This window comes from Octodon degus, unplaced genomic scaffold (genome assembly GCF_000260255.1).
Source record: "Octodon degus isolate 3935 unplaced genomic scaffold, OctDeg1.0 scaffold00037, whole genome shotgun sequence".
NCBI lineage: Eukaryota > Metazoa > Chordata > Mammalia > Rodentia > Octodontidae > Octodon > Octodon degus.
In genome coordinates this window covers 9,355,615-9,365,803 of record NW_004524613.1, presented here as the reverse complement: position 1 = coordinate 9,365,803, position 10,189 = coordinate 9,355,615, and positions in this window count along the sequence as shown.

Below are 10,189 nucleotides of genomic sequence, written 5' to 3'. Positions count from 1 at the left end.
CAGGCTCAGCTAATGGCATTTATTACTTAGAGAATAGGGTATTTACATAAAGCTAGAGTTTTTATTATAATGGTCAGATGACTCCTGAGAGGGAGGGTGAAGGAGAAGGAAGAGTAAAGCACAAGTCTTCTCCGTTCACCTTAATAGATGTTGTGAACCCCGTGATTCTCACCACAGAGCTGGTGCTCTCTGACGCCAGCATATTACCCAAGCCTAGGGCAGGGTTGGTGTAAACGTGGGACAGGAGAATGCAGAAAACGACACTCGGTTTCCCCAGAACTCAAGGTTCAGAACCACGGACAGCTCACGGTGCCCACTACAGCCCTGCCGGTTGGTGTCCTAGAAAAACAACAATTCTCCTTCTGCCTAGGAGCTTTCCAATGCAGGTGTAGAGGAGCTGTAGTCCGGAATAGAGTTAAGCAAGTATACAAACCCTGTTCTGTTCTCATCAATGGCTCTAAGGAGCTCTGTGTACTCCTCTGCGTGACAAAGAGCAACAGGAAAATGGGTGGAAGCCTGGTGTTCCTTGTATTCTACTACTGTATAACAAAACCTACGTGGAATTTAAGGGTTTCCAACAGCAATGACGTTTTGTTTCTCAATAGATGGACTGGGTGATTCTTCTACTAGTCTTTCCCAGATGATTCATGACATTGCAGTTGGAGCTGAGGAGTGAGAAAGTAAATATAAATTTAATAAACAGAAGAATGAGAGGGACCGAAGCCTGGAAGTTGAGTGCATGTTTTGCAGGTGGGACTCACTGAAAGGAAAATTTAGGAATAAGCAGCAATGACAGCAAAAATATGAAGCAACAAGGCGTGAGGATTGCCAAGTGGCTCTGACAACCAGATCATGAGGGCGTTGGGCTGGGCTGGGCTGGGACATGATTTCAGATGACTCTGGGAGAGGTAAGTAGGGTACTGGTTACTGGGAAAGAGACTTAGCATTACCTTACAGGTATTGAAGAGCTGGAGTGATAAACTATATTTAAGTGAGTATTTTCTACATAGTAGGCACAATGTGGAGCACTGGAAACACAGCATTTCCTTATCATTCTTTCTGTTAGGCCCATTTTACATGTGAAAAAAATCCCTGCGACTTACCAAGGGTTACATAGCAAGTAAGTGGCAGAGATGTGATTCAGAACCCAGGTGGCTGGCTTCAGAATTAGTTTCAATCACTACATTCCACCTTCTTTTGGAGATGGGTGGCACAAGTAAATCTGAAGCACACACACATGCAGAGACACACAAGCATATACTCAGGGCCTAACCTACGCATGCACACACAGACACATGCCCATAACAGAACACATAGATGTGCACATTCTCTCACAGAGCTTGTGCATGCAAAGGAACCAACCTCTGTGAGTGGGCATGGAGACATGTGCAGAAACGCTTGCCTTGACAACAGTCTCTTGCTCTGGGGGAGTTCAAGCTGCAGTACCTCCCTGGAAGGAGCAGGCAGAGGTACTTGCAGAGTAGATGAGGAAGGACACTAGGCACGATGGGCCTATGGGATCTGGGGACAGGCCATCCCTAGACATGGCATCTCTGGCCCAGGATGGTTACTTTAGCAGCCACTGTTGTTTACCTTCAACCACAGTTGTCCATTCATACCTTTTGTTAGGAGGTTCCTGCCCTCTGACTTCTTGGGGATTCTTAGATTAGATGGGTTGACAGGTGCAGGAACTGAAAAGCAATTCTGACAGGACCAGGAAGAACAAGTTAAATTAATACAATCTGTGAGTCCAAATCATCACTTATTTTCTTTTTTTTTTTTTTAATTTTTTTTAACATTTATTTAGTGTGTGTGTGTGTGTGTGTGTGTGTGGCCAGCTCAGCCCACCAGGGGGCGCAGCTGGCTGGCATGTGGTGCTGGGGGATCGAACTGTGGTCCCTGTACTTTGCCAAGCTTGTTCCAAGTAGGTGCTTTAGACTACTGAGCCATCTCTCCAGCCCATCACTTATTTTCTTAAATCAAATGGTGTCAGCTTCAAATCCCCACCCAGCTGCCCAACTAGCCATAATGGAGCCTCTTCACCTTTAACCCTGCAATGGGAGGAAGGTACCAGGCTTTATACTCAGGTAGTAACTCAGGGAGATGCTAAAATGCTATTGTCCAAACTCATATCATCTCTGAGAATGTATGCTTCTGAGGCCTGAATGCCAAGCAGGGGCAGATGTGCCCTTCTGGATGTGCCCTTCTCGGTCTTGCCCAGGTAGAAAGCTGGTTCTGGTGCCCAGCCACCCTTATTCTGCCCATTCCTTCATCCACTACACGTTTCTTTTTCTTTTTCTGGAACCAGGGATTGAACTCAGGCCCTTGCACTTGCCAGGGAAGCGCTTATTCCACTGAGCCATCTGCCCGGCCCCCTACTGCATGTTTCTTGAGCACTTCTGATGGGACAGGCTGGACACACCATGACAAACAGAACTATTATGAACAGGAGGCTAGGAAAGCCAGATGATGATTACCCCATGACACTCAGACTGGCAACACTCTCCTTCCCTCCTGTCTCATGACAACCAGTTTTTCTTGACTGTGATGCTCTGTTGTATGTGAGCTGGTGACTTGAGCCTACCCAAGGCCTTCAGAGCCTTCATGTGAAAGTGAACTCTGTCCTTTCAGGATACCACTCCCCAGAGGTTGGGCAGCCACCACCTCATGTGGATAACAGTGGGGTCCCCTTCCTCATTTCTCTAAGGGAGAAATAAACAGGCCTCTATGTGGTCTTCTTGGTATTCTTCAGGTTCTAGAAGAGAGTGTGAATACTGTCAGACACACCAGAGAAAAACTTATACTAGCATCCCAGAGAACGATCTGTTAAAAGGAAAGGACTATTGAAATATGTCTCTTTTTATCAGCCTGATCCTCCAACACAAACAATCAACTCCAACAGGCTTAATTTAAATGAAATGCACGTTCTCTGCACTATAAAAATGACTTTATCACCGTCAAGAAGAGAATGATTAGAAGAAATAAATATGTGGGTGATTGAATACCGGATTTCAGTGACAGGCTTAGAGGATGCAGATTGCTATCTTGGTTCAGCCTGGGCTGGGCTGAGCATGCTTGCAGGGACAGTCTACCCCAGCAGAGGCAGCACAGGCATGGGGTAAACTGCTCCAGCCATACCTGGTAGCCACTATCTAACCTAGTGGTCAGTCTGGGCTACCCTGGCCACCCAGGCCACCTGTGGTGGTCAGCACAAAGGAAACAAAATATAGAAGGTGAGATCTGGAGCCAGCCTGCCTGGCTTTGGACCCCAGATCCTCCACCAAGCATTAGATGAACTGGTTAATGTCACTGTGTCTTGATCTCTCCATCTGGAAAATAGGGTTAATAACAACAATAACAGTGGGAGCTTCACTGAGCTTGCTGCCAAGACTAACTGGTGTGATGTATGTGCTGTGGTTTGGTAATAGAGTAGTCTGTGGCAACTGATTCTTGAACACAGTTACTGGCCCAGCCACTTAGTAGTTGTATGAATTTCAGCACATTATTTGACCTCTCTGGGCCTCGGTTTCCTCATCGGTGTAATGGGGGCACTAACAGTCCTTCCATCCTAGAGTTCATACGAAATAAGCCATTCACCACAGGTGGCACAGCCCTGGGGAAAAGGAGGAACTCAACAAATACTGGCAATTAGTGGGCTATTATCCTCATAGTGTCAGCTAGGTTTTGAAAGAACCATTCATGAATGCACTTACAGAAGGTTAAGTCCAGGATACAGTGATAAACTCCAAGGTCCAGATCTTGTACTGGCTCACTCATTCTTCATTCTTTCTTTCATTCAACAGACACTAGGCAATGTTTGTTTGTTACTCTAGGTCCTGGGAATACTGCAGGGAACAGAACAAGAAGTTCATAACCTAGCAGAGAAGATGAATAGGTAACCCGCAGACAAAGCCCGAAACAGTGTCAGTTGGCCGATCAGTGCTGGGAAGAAAAACTGAGCAGGGGGAAAGATGGGCTGGGTAAAGGATGGAGGATGATGACCTTACAAAAGGTGCTCAGCTAAAGCCTTTCGGAGGAGCGGCCAAGATCAAGGGCCTGAAGGAAATGAGGGCCAGGCTGTGGAAATCCCGCTGAGAATGGAAGAAGCTGTCCACAGGAGGCATCTGCCAACCCCTGCCACAACCTGGCTTCTCCCTGCTGCGCAAAATAGCCTCTTACCCCGGAAGGCAGAGAAATTACAATCCTAAGGGTGTCTTCTACTCATTTTGCCACCTTCAAACTTAAGCAACCACTAGTTCTATAGGTCTTCCAGGTCTTGTTTCCCACATAGCTCTCCAAGTCTTCTGTCTGATCTGGGCGTCACGGTCCTCTACCATCTGGACCACAGCAGTGGCCTCCCCAACTCCCTAGGCTCCAGTTTCACTCTCACTCGTCCCCCTCCCCAAAGAAAACGCCAGAGGGCTCCTTCTAGAGCTTAACTGCGACGGAGGGAGACCTCCCCCGCTTTCTGCCCCAGTCTCACGGCGGATCTCCGCTACCCCCACGCGTGGCACTAGTTGTGTTGTCTGGAATTTAAGGCATTTAAGGCCTGGCCTAACCCTCTCCACCTTGGCCGTGGACCTTTGGGAAGCTTTCCTGGGTCTCACAGGCTGGTTTTGGGGTCCTGACCCTTCTCGGATCTTAAGTGTGTGTGTGTCGTATGTCTGAAGGAACCCATGAAGCCAGCGAGCTCTGGGCTGGGCACAATTCAATTTAAAATTCTCTTTCCACTATGGGCAGGAAAGGGGGCTGGGGACGGTGACAAGCGACAGTTCGCTATCCTAGACTCGCCGCTCGGGCAACCAAGAACAAAAGCGCAGTAATTGGCAGCAGCTGGAGCTTAGGACCCTCCCCGCGGCCTCTCCTGGACTGCGCCTGCGCGGCTGGCAGGGGGCATGGGGGGGAGGGCGGGGCCGCAGTGCGGGCGGGGGTTGAGGGGGATGGGGTTCTGGGTTTTCCCGGGCGCTGCGGGCTGGGTGTGTGGCTCGGCGGCTGTGGACCTGCCCCAGACTGCATCTGAAGCCCGGCTGCTGGAGCGTCCCCTCCCTGCCCCCACTAGGAGGGCGGCGGCGCAGAGACAGAGACAGCCAGAGAGAGACAGAGACAGAGACAGAGACAGAGACAGAGACAGAGACAGAGACAGAGACAGAGGCAGAGGCAGAGGCAGAGGCAGAGGCAGAGGCAGAGACAGAGACAGAGACAGAGGGGAGAAAGGGCAGAGACAAGAAGAGAGGGCCAGGGCACCCGGTGGGGCACCGACCACGGTGTGGCATGGATCCCGATGCTGGCCTCTGAAGCAGTAGAACATAATGCCTGTCTGGCCTCAAAGGTCCCAGGACCCCACCAGATTGGGCCCAGCTTTGAATATTTCTGAGCTTGGATAGCGTCGATTCGGGGTGTTCTTAGTGGGCTATGCTTTCTTGCTATTAAGACTCAAGAAAACCCTGACCACTCAGCACAGTTGATGAGACCCAGGGTGAACCCCACCTACTACCCTACCAGCTTGCCCACCTTGCTAACCCTTAACGTGCTCACACATTCACTGTCCCCCTTTTATTCTCCCTAGCAAGCCACTGGCTTTTCTGCTTCCCTCTGCCTAGTATTGACGGGTTCTTTACATGCCTGGCCCCTTTAAGTCTCAGATACTTCCTCCTCCCAGAAATCCTCCCTCAGGCCAGGGAGATGGCTCAGTGGAGTAAGCGCTTCCCTGGCAAGCCCAAGGGCCTGAGTTCAATCCCCGGTTCCACCAAAAAAAAAAAGAAAGAAAGAAAGAAAGAAATCCTCCCTCTAGGCTCTGTTTGGAGCCCAGCCGCCAGTGTTCTCTGTGATGTCCTGTTCATCCTCTTCCAAGATGAGTACCAAATCCTTGGAAGAACAAGGACCTCCTGCGTCTTAGTCATTTCCTTTCCAAGTCCCCCTCTGAGAGCCTGGCAAGTCTACGGTTCTTCTCCTCTTTCCTTCCTTTTCCCTTCCTCCTCCCCTCCAGAGGAAGTACTGTTTCCTGCCCACAGCAGGATTTGCGAAGTGAAATTGTGCAGGGGACTTAAAATCCTACCCTGAGATCTGAGTGTGATGTCACATACCTGTAATCCCAGCACACGGGAGAGGCTGGAGGATTCACTGGAGTTCAAGGCTAGCCGGAAAGACATAAAGCATCATTATCCTCATTTCTCAGGATTGGAAACCGAAGTGCAGACAGCTTAAGCCTAAGGTCACATAGGGTGAGGGTGGAGGGCTACATGGCAGAACTAAATTTGAACCTAGGCACTTGGACTCTCTCACCTTGAACACTGCTGCCCCTCAAATATTCGTGCTTGTGTTTGTGACAACCTAGACTCGGCAGTTGCAGCAGGGTGGATAACTCCTCTCCCTTAATGAAAGCCTAGTTGTTTTATAGTAAAAATCTGATTATGATGAGAAAGCAGAATGTGTACAGGAAGGTCTTGTTTCCTGTCTGCTCACATGATTACAAATGATCAAGCTGTTGGTGGCAGGGAAAAGTTCAAGGAGACACGAGCTGGGAGCAGGAGATCCCTGAGCTCAGAGTCAAGAGGACCCACGCACCAACCATGCCTGTGTCTCTGACTGGCACAGTCCCACCTTCCAGGGTCTTCAACAGAACCAGAACACTCATACTACTCTCAATACTCAGCATGCCAGACACTGTAGGAGGCATTTTACCTGCATCAAAACAAGCCTGTGAAGCGTGGATTCTCACGTTCACCAGCGGGACGGAGAAACTAAAGCTTAGAGATGAGGAGCTGCTGCCTGGGAGGGTGGACAGAGGTTGGTCCCCACTCCCACTTTTTATCTAGATGGGGAGGGAAGGTGGAGAGGGCTGTTAGCCTGGGCCCTTTCACAACTATGAATAGTTAAAAGGCAATTACAATGCTAATTTGCAACGCAAATGGATCCTGCAGTGGAGTAGGGGGAGCTGAAAGACCCTGCCAGCTAGGGCTCTGTGGTTGCAGTCCCCTTGATTCATTGGCCAGGGCTGAGTCACACCAGAGATTTTGGCTCCTTGTACCCAAGATGAAGACAACAGCCAGGTCCTTTCTCACTGAAAAAGACATGTAATGAGGGGCATGAAGGTACTCAGGGAAATGTCTTATTTTTCTTGCTCTCTTTGAACAAGAATAGAAATAACAGTAACAACACCAAAATATGCTTTATGTACTGGAGGCAGGTTGCCTAGGGCTCACCAGCCAGTTGGCTGTGGGCAGTGTATTTTCTTCCTGTGACTAAGCCTCCTCCTCTATAGAATGAGATGCAAATAATAGTGCCTGTCTCAGTTACTTTTGTCTCATTGCTGGGATGAATACCTGACATCCAGAATTAAGGAAGGAAAGGTCTATTACAGTTAGTGCAGGTTCCAGTCCACACTCAGCTGGCTCCAAGGCAGAGCAGCACATGGCAGAGAATAACTTTTCATGGTGGCAGAAAACAGCAAAGAGCACAAGGAGGAGCAGTGGCTACAGCAACAGAGACAGAGGCAAGCCTCTCTCCCTTACTTGCACTCAGGCTGTCTGCCCCAGGCTGGGTGTAGCACTCACACCCATAATCCCAGCATTAGATCATGAATTAATCACAAATCCTAGAAGCCCAACCCAGTGACTACATGAGGCTTTGGGGGGACACCTAGGTATATACCATAACAGTACCTATCTCAAAGCCTTTATGTTCTGGACAGGACTAAGTGACACCTTGCCAGGAAAGCCCTTGGCATGATGCTTGGCCCTGCTGCAGTGGTGGTGATGATGGCTGGGGGCTGGGGATGTCACACTCTAGTGTACAAGGTCCCAGAACTAAGCAAATAGAGAACAGCATGACTTGTGCTCCCTTGAGGAAGGTTGAGTAGGCTGTGGTCATAGTGATGGGGAGTGGCTGCTTGGCTTCAGAGAAGTGGCAGGTCAGCAAGCCCAGGAGGGATATGAATTCCCAGGCAAAGCCTGGGGCTGAGGGAGGAGGCACTTCCAGGGGGATCCAGCCCATAACTTCTACCCCACAGTACTGGCACTAACCCTTAGGAGTGTCCTTGTGACAAATGCTGTGATCCCTGGGAAAGGAGTCCTCATGTGTGAGAGACAGACAGGGACAGACCTTAGCATCAGGTAGGACTAAACCAGCCATAATCGAAGGGCAGCCCCACTGCCTCCTCGATCTCCCCTCAATGGGTCTCCTGGAAGGATAAGAGGCAGCAAGAGGAGCCCTAGGCAGGATGCCTCTGTGTCATGCCTGGGACCCTCCACAGTTCCTTCCTCCTACTCCCCCAGGTCAGTGGTTCTCCAGCTTGAGTGTGTATCAAAACTTCCTGAAGGATTTGCTAAAATGCAGATGCTGGTCACACCCTTGAGTCTCTGATTCAGAAGGATTCTGATGGGCCTGAGAATTTGCACATCTAGCAAGCTGCCCAGTTGCAGATGCTGCTGGTCTGGTGGCTTCAGTTCTCCAACCTTGTTTCCTCCCATTCCCTCCCACACTCACCCTATGTCTTTCTTCATGTTGATCCATTCACTAACAATTCCAATCCCCATCCTTACCTCTTTTCTTATCCTGCCTGAGAAATTACTGCTCCACCTTTGTTTTGTTGTTGCTGATGTTGTTTTTTCCAGTACTGGGGATTGAACTCAGGACCCTGCACTTGCCAGGCAAGCACTTATTCTACTGAACTAGCTATCTCCCTGGCCCCATTGCTCCACGTTTGAAACCTAATCTTGATGCCACTCCTTCCAAGAAGCCTTCTGTGACCCTTCAAAGTAGTTATTTATGTCTGTATTTCCCAAAAAGTTGAGTTGAAACTCTGCTAATTGGAGCCATGCTTCTCAAACTTGTGTGGGCTCATGAAACAACTTTTTAAAATACCAGAGCTGGGGCTGGGGAGATGGCTTAGTGAAATAAGCGCTTCCCTGGCAAGCACCAGGGCCTGAGTTCAATCCCTGGTTCTGCCAAAAATAAAAATAATTTTTTTTTTTTTTTTTTTTTTTTTTTTTTGCGGAAGCGGGGATTGAACTCAGGCCCTTGCGCTTGCCAGGGAAGCACTTATTCCACTGAGCCATCTCCCCTGTCCCAAAAATAAATAAATAAATAAAGTACCAGAGCTGACTGAGTTTGTCTGGATGAACCTGAAATTGTTTCCTGCTGACTCCCAGATGATGCCAAGGCTGGGTCCTCAGGTCACACGTCCACTGCAGTTAGAGCATTTCTCAGTCAGCTTTGTCCCTAGCTGGGGACATGACTGCTTCAGGTGGTGTAGGATTCAGGAACCACTTCACTAGCTAGAGAGTCAGTTATGTCTCTTGTCCCAACTGTCTGTTCAGTGATTCCATGTTGGTGGCTTGAAATTGACTGTGATGAAAGTGTTGACATGATTGACAATGCTGACAGAAATCAGCAAGTGCTGCAGATTAGACTTCTTTCCTTAGAAGACTGAACACCATTCACCAGCACAAGACTCCTCCCTGCTCACTTCCATCTCTGGATGGGCTCTTTCGAGGACCAAACATGTCTTTTCCTCACTGTGCATCTCGAACATTAGGCTGTTGATTTTTCACTTCTGCTGGTCTGTTAGAATCACTTGGGGAGTTGTAAACAAAGCTCTATCCTAGACCAGTTACATCAGCATCCAGGTGGAACCCAAACATTGGCATTAAAACGAAAAGAGTCAGGCAAAGCCCTGACCCTTGAGCACAGCCAGGCAATGGGCTTCTTTTGATTGATGAGTTGAATGGTCACAATGATGGCTATAGCTGATATGTGTTGACTTATCCTTGTCCTGTTATTTTCCTGTTGTTGGCTCCCTTTCTTTCCCCCTCTCTATGTTTGTTTGTCTTGCCTGGTGGATTCCTTCTTTTGGAGTTCATAGAGTAGTAGTCCTTGTTATCTCTTTCTGGAATGTCCTTCAAACATTTTGGAGTCCTGGTTTGATGGTCATAAATTTCCTTAGATCTTCTTTGTCATGGAATTATCCTATTTCTCCATCAGTTTTCAAAGATAGTTTTGTGGGCTACATCAATCTGGATTGAAGATTGTTTTCCTTTAGAGCTTGAAAAGCTTACTTCCAAGCTCTTTTTGATTTGAGGGCTTGTGCTGAGAAGTCAGCTGTGATTCTGATGGGCTGTCCTTTCTATATGATTTGTTTCTTTCCCCTAACAGCTTTTAAGATTCTACTCCTTATTGAATTTCTGGAATC